Source organism: Bombina bombina, chromosome 10 (genome assembly GCF_027579735.1).
Source record: "Bombina bombina isolate aBomBom1 chromosome 10, aBomBom1.pri, whole genome shotgun sequence".
Classification (NCBI taxonomy): domain Eukaryota; kingdom Metazoa; phylum Chordata; class Amphibia; order Anura; family Bombinatoridae; genus Bombina; species Bombina bombina.
The window spans coordinates 90,704,119-90,718,445 of record NC_069508.1 but is presented as its reverse complement, the minus strand read 5'-3'; positions in this window follow the sequence as shown (position 1 = coordinate 90,718,445).

The following is a 14,327-nucleotide window of genomic DNA, read 5'->3' as shown; positions in this document are numbered from 1 at the left end:
GTAACAGACGGTTATCTCTATTGATTTCTATGGGGAAATAAAAATTATGTCTACACCTAACACCCTAACATGAACTCTAAACACCCCAAATTTTACACTTATTAACCCCTAATCTGCCGCCCCCGACATCACCGACACCTGCATTATATTATTAACACCTAATCTGCTGCTCCGGACACCGACGCCACCTAAATTATATTTATGAACCCCTAATCTGCGTCCCCCAACATCGCTGCCACCTACATTATATTTATTAACCCCTAATCTGCCGCCCCCAATGTCGCCGCCACCTATCTACACTTATTAACCCCTAATCTGCGGCCCCCAATGTCGCCGCCACTATATTAAAGTTATTAACCCCTAAATCTAAGTCTAACCCTAAACCCAACACCCACTAACTTAAATATAATTTAAATAAGTATAAATAAAATTACTATCATTAACTAAATTATTCCTATTTAAAACTAAATACTTACCTGTAAAATAAACCCTAAGCTAGCTACAATATAACTAATAGTTACATTGTAGCTAGCCTGGGGTTTATTTTTATTTTACAGGCAAGTTTGTATTTATTTTAACTAGGTAGAACAGTTATTAAATAGTTATTAACTATTTAATAACTACCTAGCTAAAATAAATACAAAAGTACCTGTAAAATAAAACCTAACCTAAGTTACACTAACACCTAACACTACACAATACAATACACTACAATTAAATAAATTAACTATATTAAATACAATTACCTAAATTAAATTAAATTAGCTAAAGTACAAAAAAACAACACTAAATTACAGAAAATAATAAACAAATTACAGATATTTAAACTAATTACACATAATCTAATAGCTCTATTAAAATAACCCCCCCCCCCAAATAAAAAAAACCCTAGCCTAAACTAAACTACCAATAGCCCTTAAAAGGGCCTTTTGCGGGGCATTGCCCCAAATAAATCTGCTCTATTACCTGTAAAACAAAATACAAACAACCCCCCCAACAGTAAAACCCACCAGCCACATAACCAACCCCCCAAATAAAATACTATCTAAAAAAGCCTAAGCTCCCCATTGCCCTGAAAAGGGCATTTGGATAGGCATTGCCCTTAAAAGGGCAGTTAGCTCTTTTGCCGCCCAAACCCTAATCTAAAAAATAAAACCCACCCAAAACAGGGCGGAGCTAGCCGTCAAACTGGAAGGTCGCTATTAGAACGAGCTCTCTCCTACAAATATATTTGAGGCATAAATAAAAAGTTTTTTTTATTAAGTTTTCAGGCTGTCTTATATAAGTGTAAGGTGCTGGTTACTTTGCGAGGGCTACTGAGTAAATTTGACAATCAGGACATTTATAAAGACAGAGGAATCCTTTTCTACATAACCGGAGGCTGCTGACTGCTGTGTGGAGCCAAGGAAATATCGTGTGTCAGACCTGAGCGGGCAGTATTTATTGCTTCTGGACTTTCGCCCAGTCATCGGCTGTCTCCTAGCTTGTGCTCCGCTGCTGTCTGGAGGGTCGGGGTTCCGCTCCGGCACTGCAGCTTGCTACTCGCCTCCACACAGAGAATAGAGATCGGCTATTGCAGAAGTTACTTACCTACAAGCCTCCACTCCTGAAGGATTACTAGCCTTGGATGACACTCTGGCCCCGGCTGCAAACCTTAGGGGCCCTCGGTGAAGAAGCTGAGTCTTAGATGCGCCACCTCATTTTGGGCGCGAATCTCCGCCATTTTGAGGCCTGTCCTCTTGCTGTACCTAAAGTGGTAGGAGAAAGGAAACGGAGCAGTGTCGTGTCAGCCAGTCAAGTACCGGGTAAGAGCATTATACAATAAGCCGGTAATCCACAACACCGGGCCTCACCAAGCTCATTAAATAGTTCCCACGCTGCATTGCACTGCACTACATTAGTGTTATGGGCTGACAACATATTTGCAGCTACATACCTGTACATAGTGGGATTTGGCTCTACCCTTACACTCACTGATCTGAGCTCCCATTTATTCAGACTTTGGCCTTGAAGTATACCCTCCCTGTGGCCTTTGATTTTTGGAGCCAGTATCACAAGTAACTCCAGGAACACACAGTTTGGCCCCTCTTGAGTTGCATCACCCCACAAGAAAATTGGTCTCTTATCCTATTTGCACAAGCAGCCCTACTTTTATATAAATTTCCTAAAGGACATCAAGTTGTTAGTACGTGCTAATAAAAGACTGTGTCAGTAGCTCAGTAACCCTTTACTAAGCAGATTGCTAAGGACTGTGACATCCTCCTCTGAGTGGGAGTACTAACTCTTTGCTTGATCTTCATACATCATTACATAAAGGAGGTGTATAAAACTCTGAAGGTGTTGTGTGGCTACCTATAAGCATCATTAAGTAGGCCAGATTTTGATCCTGCAGATAAGTGTTTCTGACGACTTTCACAGGTTGCTGCTGTAATTGATTGAGCATTTTTGGATAACTTTTACATTCTAAGGGTATTAACCTAGTCTTGGCATCCCTGAGTAGCCTGGTAGATCTAAGCACAGACCTCTGTTGGTCTCACTCCTCCTACACTTTGGACTAGAGCACAACTATAAATGTAAAAAGTTTGATGCTGATTTTGCAAGACTCTCTTGAACTGCCCCTGTCTTATTATATTAGACAAGAAGTTATCTCAGAAATTTTTTTTTTGTCTCCCACAAGTCAACAACCTTGCTGCCTGCATTGACACCTTTGTGGATTGGTATTTACCGTGTATGTAGTCTTAGAGACTGGAACTTTAATGTAAAACAACACCTACACAAAACCTGCTAACCCATACTATCTGTGGAGCTTCTATACACTATTCCAAGGGAATAAGACAAATTAAGAGCACAGTAAAAGTCCCACAACACTGACTTTCACAATAGCTATTTGATGTGACACTCTTCCTTAACGATGGCTATTACTACAACATGAAAGGGTAAAGCCCTGACAGGCCGGCGGCTGGGGAAAGACCAGGGTGCCTTCTGGCCCCATTTGATATGAGATAGCATCAAGTCACTCCGAATTCCAATAAATGCATAGTCTTGACCAATATAGAACACTTGTCTGGGCATCGGCTCTAAATTTATGCTAGTAGAAGCTGTAGCGCAGTGCACTGCTGTTTTTGTCCCTAATATGCCTCAGGGGTCTAGGAGGAAAACTACAAATCAAGCTGCCTATAAGAAGTCTCTAGCAGATCACTTTAAGCCCATACCTCAATTAGAGAGATCACCTGCTCCAGAAAACAATAAGGTCAATCCTCTATCCGAAAGTGACCTTCTAGACCTAGAACCACAGAACACTTCTACTTTGCCACCTATCATGGCTTCGGAAATTGTGGACACCCTTACACTAAGGATAAATAATCTACAAGATTCACTAACCAAAACCTTCAAAAGTTCTATTGCAGATCTAAAGAAAGATATTGGGTCTATAGGAGAGAGAGTGGATACTCTTGAACAGAAACAGGAGGACCTCATAGTAGAACAAGTTCACCTATCTAACCACTCTCAAATAATGGTGGACATGCTTGATACTATGGAAGCCAAGATGGCGGACATGGAAGACCGCTCCCGCTGCAACAATCTGCGGTTTAGAGGAATACCGGAGAGCATCTTGACGGCGGATTTGGCACCCTTTCTTAATGAATTCTGTGCATTTCTAAAGACCCCACTCCTACCAAGTGAGAGTTTACTAGACCGTGTGCATAGACTACCGAGAGGTAGGAATGTGTCAGCTGAAAAACCTTGAGATGTTATTGCCCGCTTTCATTTCTTTACGTATAAGGAACAGATAGCTAGAGCAATGTTTTCCAGTCCGACCCTGCCTGAACGATTCCAAGGCATACAAGTATTCCCTGACCTGTCACAATACACGATCCAGAAGAGGGCTACTTTTAGAGAGGCTACCAAGATGTTGAGACAACAGGGCATCAAATATCGATGGGGATACCCCACGAAATTACTCATTAAAAAAGAAGGGCACCTATTCACGGCCACAACGCCAGACAGAGTTTTGCAGTATCTCAAGAACTGGGACCCTACGCTGTCTGCTTCAGCAAGAGATGACCCACATACTAGCTCTACCCACCCACCTGCAACGGAACCAGCCAAGTCTTCAAACACAGTTAACCTTCTGAGTCCCTCTGCTACTGAGTGGCGTCCTTTGCCACAGAGACATTCCACGTTCAAGCCCACGACTTCCAAGAGTGACTTGCTAATGCAGCCTGATCTCACGTGTACAAAGGGTTTGTCCACAGATAGCGGTGATGTCCTGGACTCTGACTGACCTACGTGCTCAAGACGATAAGTATACATGCTTGTGGGGGGAGGGGATGTTATTTACCAGTTCATGATGTCTTTGATCGATATTACAACTGCTAGATAGTGACTTTTCTACTTCTTGTAAGAAACATTTGAAAAGTTGGACTCCTCCACTGTGATGATCCATATGGTTTTGGGGCTACACCCCCAGAGGTGACAGATTATCTTGAACCACATCAACCTGTTAGCATATATGCTATTTCTATTCTGCAACTAGCTAATTTATGTTCTATTCATATTCAGGTTAATGCTATCACAAACTGTTATGCTAGATCACCATATAAGTAGCAGTATTCTACCCTAGTGAGTATAGGCTAGATTGCTATTAATTTTAGTTAAAATTGTTACATGGAATTCTTAAAGTTAAACATATATTTGTTTTGAAAATGTTGTGGTTAACCTCTGATCCATGTGCCTGGTCAGCCCAACAGGCTGCCATAAAGAGTGAAACGGTACCCTAAGCTATAGACAAGACTGGGGTACCTGGCTACATGGAATAGATGTTGTAAATACTCTGTCAAGGGGTCACATTGCCGGTGGCCATGTTCTCTCATGACTTGGATGGGCACACCGGTGGCATGTCCTTCTAAAACTTTGAGGAGAGGAGAGAGATATATATATATGTATTTTTGTTCAAGCCTCGAGCCATTTTATTTACCTTTAGATTATGGTTTCTGAGAACATCTGTATTCAGTTGCCAACCTGCTTTTCTGCTATGCCCTGTCTAGCGGGTGGGCGACGCCCTGGACCACTACTGGAAACACTTTTTTCAAACCCTGATGACATTGCTAGTGGTCTGTAGACTGAACCCACAGGGGAGACAGTTCATTAGCACTATACCAACCTGTAAGTATTTACTTCATAGGTATTCACCAACTCGCTAATCTATGCTTTGTTCCCATCTAAGACAATGTCACCATGAGCTGTTATACTACACCACACTATAAGTAGGGATGTTTTACCTAATTGAGCAACATAAAGTGTTAGAAGTGAACTTCGATTTAGACTGCTTATGCAGATGAGGTCTCTTTCCTATTCTTTTAGAATATGCTCCACTTATCTGTCTCTTCTCGTTGGTGTAATAGGTATATTGCCATGCTCTGTTTGACGGGTGGGTGAGGCCCTAGGTCACTTCTTGAGAGATACATCCCAACCCTGAAGGCAATTTTGGCAGGCTGGGGGAGACACCCACAAGTTAACCTGTAAGTACCTATCTTATATTTGTTTGTTAGCTGATAAATTTAGGTTGTATTCACACTCTAGACAATGTTGTGGTGTAAAGATATATGTTAACCTACTACAATTTATGTACGAGTAGTCCAAGGTGATAAATGGGACGACAGATGGTGATATTGATAGTGCTTGCCTACACCCATTTCCATAATATTGCTAAGCACGCGGCCATGTGCCAGCCTACCCCTAGACTTCTGACCTTATGGAGTAAACTTCATAAAATTAACCGAAAGAAAGTTGTTCTACTTCCCTAAGAGACCATATGGGGCTCTGACAATGATAGACACGACATTTGATCCTCAGATCTTCTACATTATCCTTGACCGGCCCCGGTGAAGTGACAACCCCAGGGTGTCCACGCAATACTTTTACACCAAGGCCACTGCCCTCTCCCTCCCTCTCCCTTCTTCTATCTTCCTTTTCCCTACCAATTAGGACTTGATTGCCGATGTTTGGACATAATAATTTTCCCCAGCTGCCGGTCTTCCTGGTAGCCATTTAACAGTTCCACACGAGTTTCACCCCCCATGAAACATAAGTTTACATTGTAAACACCAGAACGCAGATTCTATAATTTCTTTTCGCCTATAAGAGCGAATCATTCTGTACGCTCCCTTAGATTTGTTTTCATTGTTGTTCCCCTTCTTTTTTTTTTTTTTCTCTACTACTTTCAGCATTAGGGTATTTTCACTCAGATATTAAGACCTAGGATATTTATTTAGGTTTCTTAGTCTGGCCTGGGAAGCTTTCGAGCCCCAAATAGAGTTTACAATCTAGTCTTCCACTCACCTTTTTTTTTTTTCTCCTTCTATCTTTCCCTACTTCTCCCTTTCTCTCTCCTCTTTTGTTGCCGGACCTCTTCCTACAGATCGATTAACAATGACGTCATTCTTAACTCTAAACGTAAAGGGTTTAAACTCTCCCAATAAGAGGAGCCTTCTGAAGAACTTCCTCAAGACTCAGGGCAGCAATGTGGTCTTCCTACAGGAAACCCATTGGGCCTCATCTCAGATTCCGTCAATCAAATATCCTCAGTACCCGGATATTTTCCATTCAACGTTTAAAGATAAGTCCAGAGGGGTTTCTATCCTAATCGGGAGACATGCTTCCTCCCACCTTATTCAAAAGATAGGTGATGAGGAGGGACGATTTCTAATTCTGACCTGCAAGTTGAACAGCCAGCTGTTCACACTAGTCAATGTATATGCCCCAAATCAGAAACAGGTTGCATTTCTAAACACACTCCTCAATGCGGTCGATAGATTTAAACAGAGGACCCTAGTAGTCGGGGGTGATTTCAACCTTATTTGGGATCCAAACACATAAGGTCCTGGACTCCTACTCTATCTCGGTGGCCCCTAAATTCCGTAACGTGATATTCCGAAACTCCCTGTATGACATCTGGAGAGCTCTACACCCAGATTCCAGGGATTATACCTATTTCTCGGCTTCTCATAGATCTTATTCTCGTCTAGACTACTTTTTTGTTAACTCCTGGACAATGGATAGAGTCACAGAATCGAGAATCCATTGCTGTGTTTGGTCAGACCACGATGCAGTTTCCTTTAAGATTGGGAGTAGACAAGCTAATACGGCTATGCCGTCATGGAAATTCCCTAAATTTATTTTGAAAGACACAATGTTTGTTCAACACCTCCAGGAGGAGATACAACATTTCCTCGATGCAAATAAGGAAGGCCAGACTTCTCATCAGATGAGATGGGTGGCTTTGAAAGCATTCCTAAGAGGTATCTGCATCTCCAAGCTTGCCCAGATTCGAAAGCTTTCTACGGCCCCCTTAGGTGCTTTAGTCCATGATCTGAGAACAGCGGAGAGTAGGAATAGAGAAAACCCTTCTCAGCAGACCACCGCTGAAATTATGCGTTTGAGGGGCTTGATTAAGAATTTAGAACTCAAAAAGATACAGAAAGCTCTAGCTACTTTTAAACAAGTATACTACCACAAGAGCAACAAAGCCTACTCCCTATTGGCGAATAAGCTCAAGGGCCGTACGGCGGCTGCTAGAATCCCGTTTATTCTTCACAAGGGTCAGAAAGCATACGCTCCGGCAGCTATAGGAAAAGCATTTGCGGAGTTCTATGAGAGTCTATATAATATCAAAGCTGATGGGGGTCTGGAAGAGTCCTCTGTGCAAGAGATATCTCAATATCTTTAAAAATTGCGTTTGCCTCAGCTGACGGAGGAAAAATAGAACTGCCTTGATGCAGCCATTCCAGGCCAGAGAGGTTATGCTTTCTCTTAAAAATCTCAAAAATAATAAAGCGCCGGGACCAGACGGTTTTTCGGGTTCTTTTTATAAAAGATTCTCAAAACAACTGTTGCCAATCCTCCATTCAGTCTTCAACGAAATCAAAACCGGGGGTGAAGTACTACGTGAATCCCTGGAGGCATCTATAATTACCATCCTTAAACCAACTAAAGATCCAACACTGTGCAGCAGTTATCGGCCGATCTCACTGATAAATGTGGACACTAAGCTTTATTCTAAACTCTTGGCAGAGAGGATAGTCTCCCTCCTGCCTTCCTTAATACACATGGATCAGGTAGGCTTCACTAAAGGACGTCAAGGTCCGGACAACACGCGAAGGCTACTCTCGGTCTTGACAGATGCTGGAAGAAGCGGTATCCCACTGGTGGCCCTGTCGTTAGACGCTGAGAAAGCCTTCGACAGGGTCAGATGGGAGTTTCTCTGGGAGGTGCTCAAGACCTTTGGCTTCCCCCAACAGACTCTCAAAGCCATACAAGCGCTCTACTCTGCCCACATGCCAGGGTGAGAGGTCCTGGGTTTTGCTCAGATGAACTAAACATCTCAAACGGCACGAGACAGGGTTGCCCCCTGTCTCCCCTCCTTTTTTCTCTAGTCACGTAACCGTTCGCACAGGCGGTCAGAAACTCCGTACAGATTGCGGGGATCAAGTACCCCTTCCATGAAGAGAAGATCTTATTATTTGCGGACGATATCACGCTAATATTGACCAATCCGGAGGTTTCAATCCCAGCAGTTTTCGAGCTGATTGACTCTTTCATAAAGCTCAGTTATTATACATCTAACAAGTCAAAAACGGAGGCGTATGCCCTCAATATTCCCCCTGAGAGATCACTAACATTGCAGAGAACTTTTAGTTTTCATTGGTCTGACTCACATATGTCACATTTGGGAGTTTTGCTAAGTGCTGATCTTGACTTAGTTGTGAAAATGAATTTTGATAAACTCCTTGAAGAACTGAAGACCTTGACTTTGAAGTGGGACTTCCAGGAGGTCTCGTGGCTTGGCAGGGTGGCGACAGTTAAAATGTCGCTCCTGCCGAAAAGCTCTATATTTATTTAGATGTCTTCCAATCAATATCCCCCATGGATATTTGCAACAAATTAATAGTCTATTCCTACACTATGTCTGGAAGAACAAAATTCCTAGAGTGGCCTACAAAATTCTGCAAAGACCCTATTCTAGTTCCTCTGGGACTTACTCTCAGAGACGTGATATGGGTTCCTAAACACGTGAACTTGTGCAAAGAGATTTCCAACCTTGTGGTCCGCCATACCTATTCAATTTGGCATGACTTACGCCATTGCACAACAATCTCCCCGCATCCATCCCCCATACACAGTATAGCTGGCCTGCTTTGGGGTTTTCCAAACATCCATCCAGACTACTGGATAAACGACGAGAAAAAATAGATTTCAGATCTATACTCCTCTGGAGCACTATCTGTGGCTTCAGAAACAGGATCTAGATGGTCTAGATTTGAGGGTATGAGAGTTTCGAGTCTTGTTAGAGCAAGAGGCTTTTCCAAGTCAGAGTTAAGAGAAAAAACCAAATGGGAAGAGAGGTGGCAAAAAGGGACGATCATGATCAGACCACTATCTTGTCACTACGTGGCTCTTCTTAAAGACCAATCCTCTGGACCCCCCTGGCAAATGAAAGCGTGGTGCAGAGATCTGCAAGTAACGATCCCAATGGAGGACTTCTCTAGGGCACTCTTGCTTGCAAAAAAGACTCTCCATTGTGTGACAGTGATGGAAACGTATGTTAAAGTACTTCTGAAGTGGCACAGGACACCAGTAAGACTTTCCCAGATCTTTAAAACTAGCAGTCCAGATTGCTGGAGGAACTGCCAACAGATGGGCTCTGATCCCCATATCTGGTGGTCCTGCGAAAAGATCAAACCACTTTGGAGGGATGTTGAACTTCTCATCCAAACATTAAACATCGACTTACATCTCACTCCACAAATAGCACTCTTCCACGTTTTCCCGAACTCCATTACCACTCCAGTAAAAAAATGGTCATCTATATCCTAGCAGCTACAAAGTTATGTATTGCTAGGGCTTGGAAACAAACAGAACCCCCGTCTCTGGCAGATGTATGCAACGTGATAGGTCACTTTGCATTAATGGAAAGATATGTGGCTGGAGAGACCAATGCTCTTGAGTCGTATTGGCTCACCTGGCAAGATTGGCACGACTGCCAGTAGGATCTGGCAGATAAGTTCCATGCACTCTTCTACTTCTTTTCTTATTTTCCTTAACCTTTTTTTTTTTTTTTCTCCCCCCCCCACCCTTCCCAATACCGTCTATGTAGGTAACACCCCCACCTATCCCCCCTACTATTCCCAAATTTACATGACGCATAGTTAGTGTGACCTAGATGAGTACATGTTGCTCAAGAGCCTAGTTAAAGAATACCTCTATCTGGAGACCGACTTCTGACCGCTACCCTAGGCATCCTAAGAGTACATACCTAATGCCCAAACTAGACCTGTATAATAATTCAACTCTGGGCTATGATTCCAGCGCTGGGCTACCTATGATTCAGGAAATAGGTATTAGATTAAATCAGTCTGGCTCTTGTAGTTGGAAATTAAACATTAAGAAAATGAATGATGACAATTTATGTAGCCTGGTACTATCATTAATCACCATCAATTTTGGATGTCTGAGGTTCTGGTCCTTCTAATTTATGTCCACAGATGATGACCTAATGCTTGTATTGTATTATTCTTTTTATGTTCTTTTCATTTTCAACATATCGCAACAATGTAAAATCTTACTTCAATGTTTGTACAATGTTTAAGATATCTTAATAAAGATTTTAAATAAAAAAAAAAAAAAACAACAAACCCACCCAAAACACCCTTAAAAAAACCTAACACTAACCCCCTGAAGATCGACTTACCGGGAGACGTCCTCATCCAAGCCAGGCGAAGTGGTCCTCCAGACGGGCAGAAGTCTTCATCCAGACGGCATCTTCTATCTTCATCCATCCGGCGCGGAGCGGGTCCATCTTCAAGACATCTGACGCGGAGCATCCTCTTCATCAGACGACTAAAACAGAATAAAGGTGCCTTTAAGTGACGTTATCAAAGATGGCGTCCCTTAGATTCCGATTGGCTGATAGAATTCTATCAGACAATCAGAATTAAGGTAGAAAAAATCCTATTGGCTGATGCAATCAGCCAATAGGATTCAAGTCAATCCTATTGGCTGATCGAATCAGCCAATAGGATTGAGCTCACATTCTATTGGCTCTATTTACTGTTGGGGGGTTGTTTGTATTTTTTTTTTACAGGTAAAAGAGCTGATTTATTTGGGGCAATGCCCCACAAAAGGCCCTGGGGTTAATAGATATAATGTAGGTGTCGGCGATGTTGGGGGCAGCAGATTAGGGGTTCATAAATATAATTTAGGTGGCGGCGGTGTCCGGAGCGGCAGATTAGGGGTTAAAAAATGTATTTTAGTGTTTGCGATGCGGGAGGGCCTTGGTTTAGGGGTTAATAGGTAGTTTATGGGTGTTAGTGTACTTTTTAGCACTTTAGTTATGAGTTTTATGCTACAGCGTTGTACCATAAAACTCATAACTACTGACATTTAAATGCGTTAGGACTCTTGACAGGGTAGGGTGTACCGCTCACTTTTCGGCCTCCCAGGACAGACTCGTAATTTCAGCGCTATGGAAGTCTCATAGAAAAAAGAACTTTACGAAGTTTACGTAAGTCGTTTTGCTGTAAGGCCAAATAAGTGTGTGGTCACCCTAAACCTGCAAGACTCATAATACCAGCGGGCATAAAAAGCAGTGTTAGGACCTCTTAACGCTGCTTTTTTACCCTAATGCACAACTCGTAATCTAGCCGTAAACTTGTTTGCATAATAGCTATCATTAGGTATTTTTGCAGATGAGGGGTTCTCTTTTTGTTGCAGAACAGTAAGCATAGTGTCCACCAATATGATAGCTTTGATATTTACACCAATCGTATATATATATATATATATATATATATATATATATAAATATTTTTCTCCCTTCCTCTCTTTGAAAATGTACACTGTTTATATAACCTGACGATTTGCTTTAAGCAAATTGCTTTTTTGTAAATGTATAACTTGGTGTGACTAATAAACTTCTAATAGCTTGCTATACAATATATATATGATGAGATGGCGTTTTGAATGTCATAGACTGCACTGTATTATATAAAATGTAATATTTAGAACCCACAGATAAAATATTTCTTACATTAAAGTTAGTGAGAGAACGCTATCTAATATGTATATCAGCTTGTTATTTATTTGTTACCATGACAACCAGTGTGTATATAAACTTTGACCCGTAGCAGTCAAATATGGTCTATGAGTACAGCATAATGTTTTGAGCCAAAACGCGTCAGACCGACTGCTACCCTGAACTATATATTTTTTAAGGAGTAAACTTCTTGAATTTTAAGCCTTCTGGTTGCATTCTATTTTTTCCTAACATTTAACATTCTTGCCCTTTGATAAAGCCATGACGGCGAAACGCATCAGTGGCGCCCTTGCTCTCTATTTTTAATAACCAAAAGCAAACTCTATGGTCTAATTAGAAACCTCCTAGAGGCATTTAATAACTACTTAAATATTTAGTTTTCAAACTTATACGCTAATGGTACTATCCATAGCCATCATATGCATTGTAGCATTGTAATTTGATGGTATTAATATAAGGTGAAGTAGGTTTTGAATCCTAGACTGTCTAATATATGTGCCTCTAATCTGAATTAGATGATTCATAGAGAACGTTTTTGCGTTTTTAATCTTTCTTAATCAATTTTATTATTATACCTAAAAAAAGGTTAAGTTTTAACCTCTTTTCATGTAATGGATACAAATATTACTTTGTTGTAGACACTGAGTGCTATACAGTGTACTCTTTTCTCAGCCCCTTGCTGATAAAGTTTCAATAAGAGGTGAAAACGTCGCCTTTCAGCAAAACAGCGTTCTGCCATGGGCTGCTTGAGCAACTCAGTGTGGTGAACCCTTAAACAAATAAAGGAACTTTCAGCATGAAGTATTTCATACTTCATGACTGAAAGTCCCCTTTATTTGTTCCAATGGTCAATCCTAGCATTTCACAAACCCTAGGATTGACAATCACTTTAAGCTCCCTTACCTCCAGTAATAGTAGAAATAATAGAATCCAGTTGAGATTCAAACAATTTCTTTCCTTGGAAAGAAAGAGATAGTAATCTAGTTTTAGATACCATGTCAGCATTCTTTTAAAAGATAGATAATCCCTTTATTACCCATTCCCCAGTTTTGCATAACCAACACAGTTATATTATTATACTTTTAACCTCTGTGATTATCTTGTATCTAAGCCTCTGCAAACTGCCACTTTATTTCAGTTCTTTTGACAGACTTGCAGTTTAGCCAATCAGTGCCTGCTCCCAGATAACTTCACGTGTACGAGCACAGTGTTATCTATATGAAATACATGAACTAACACCCTCTAGTGGTGAAAAACGGTTAAAATGCATTCTGAAAAGAGGTGGCCTTCAAGGTCTAAGAAATTAGCATATGAACCTCCTAGGTTAAGCTTTCAACTAAGAATACCTTGAGAACAAAGCAAAATTGGTGATAAAAGTAAATTGGAAAATTGCTTAAAATTACATGCTCTATCTGAATCATGAAAGTTTATTTTGGCCTAGACTGTCCCTTTAAGCCATAAAGCTAAGCATTTAAATACATGCTTTTGATGGTAATTTTTATAATGTCAAATACTGCATCACAAATAAAATTATTTGCATATTGAAGTAAATTCAAGAGATTAGAACATTCAGGGTCAGTGGACAATTGCTAAGATAGACTGGATAAGTTGATACTTCCGCCACGTCAGCAATAGATATAGCTGGTCTAATCAGGGCAGGACTGGGACCAAAAAGAGGCCCGGGCATTTTAGGACAAAGAGTCCCACTCCTCTGCTGCACTGCTATACTCACTGTAGTTCTGCGTCACCAAGTTCAACCGTCAGTGTTTCCCACTTTCTCCCTGTGTTTGCTGATACTGCAGCCTGACTGAGCCAGTGGTGTTCTCCAGCCTACCCCACCAACTATTCTGATGGTTTATTTTTAAACCTGAAAAAAGAGAGAAATCTAATGGCACTATCTATTTAAATATTGGAACCTTGTATTGCCCTAATATTGATAAATATATGTATATGGCCTTGTCACCACATCTCTGAAAAAAGCCTGCTAGTTGGTTAGGTAAATTTGATTAACTGTTTATTTAAACAAAGATGTTTGTGAAATTAGATACCAACCAAAAAGGTATGTCCCTTTAAATGTCAGGCTTATATTGTATATGTGGTGTCACTATCTACACCACATCTCTGTAAAAAGCCTGCTTGTTATTTGGGTAAATTAAAGTAACCGTTTGCAGTTCAATATCTTTGGCAATGTGGCTGTGTTAATTTGAATGGCTATTCTAATTTATCCAAACAA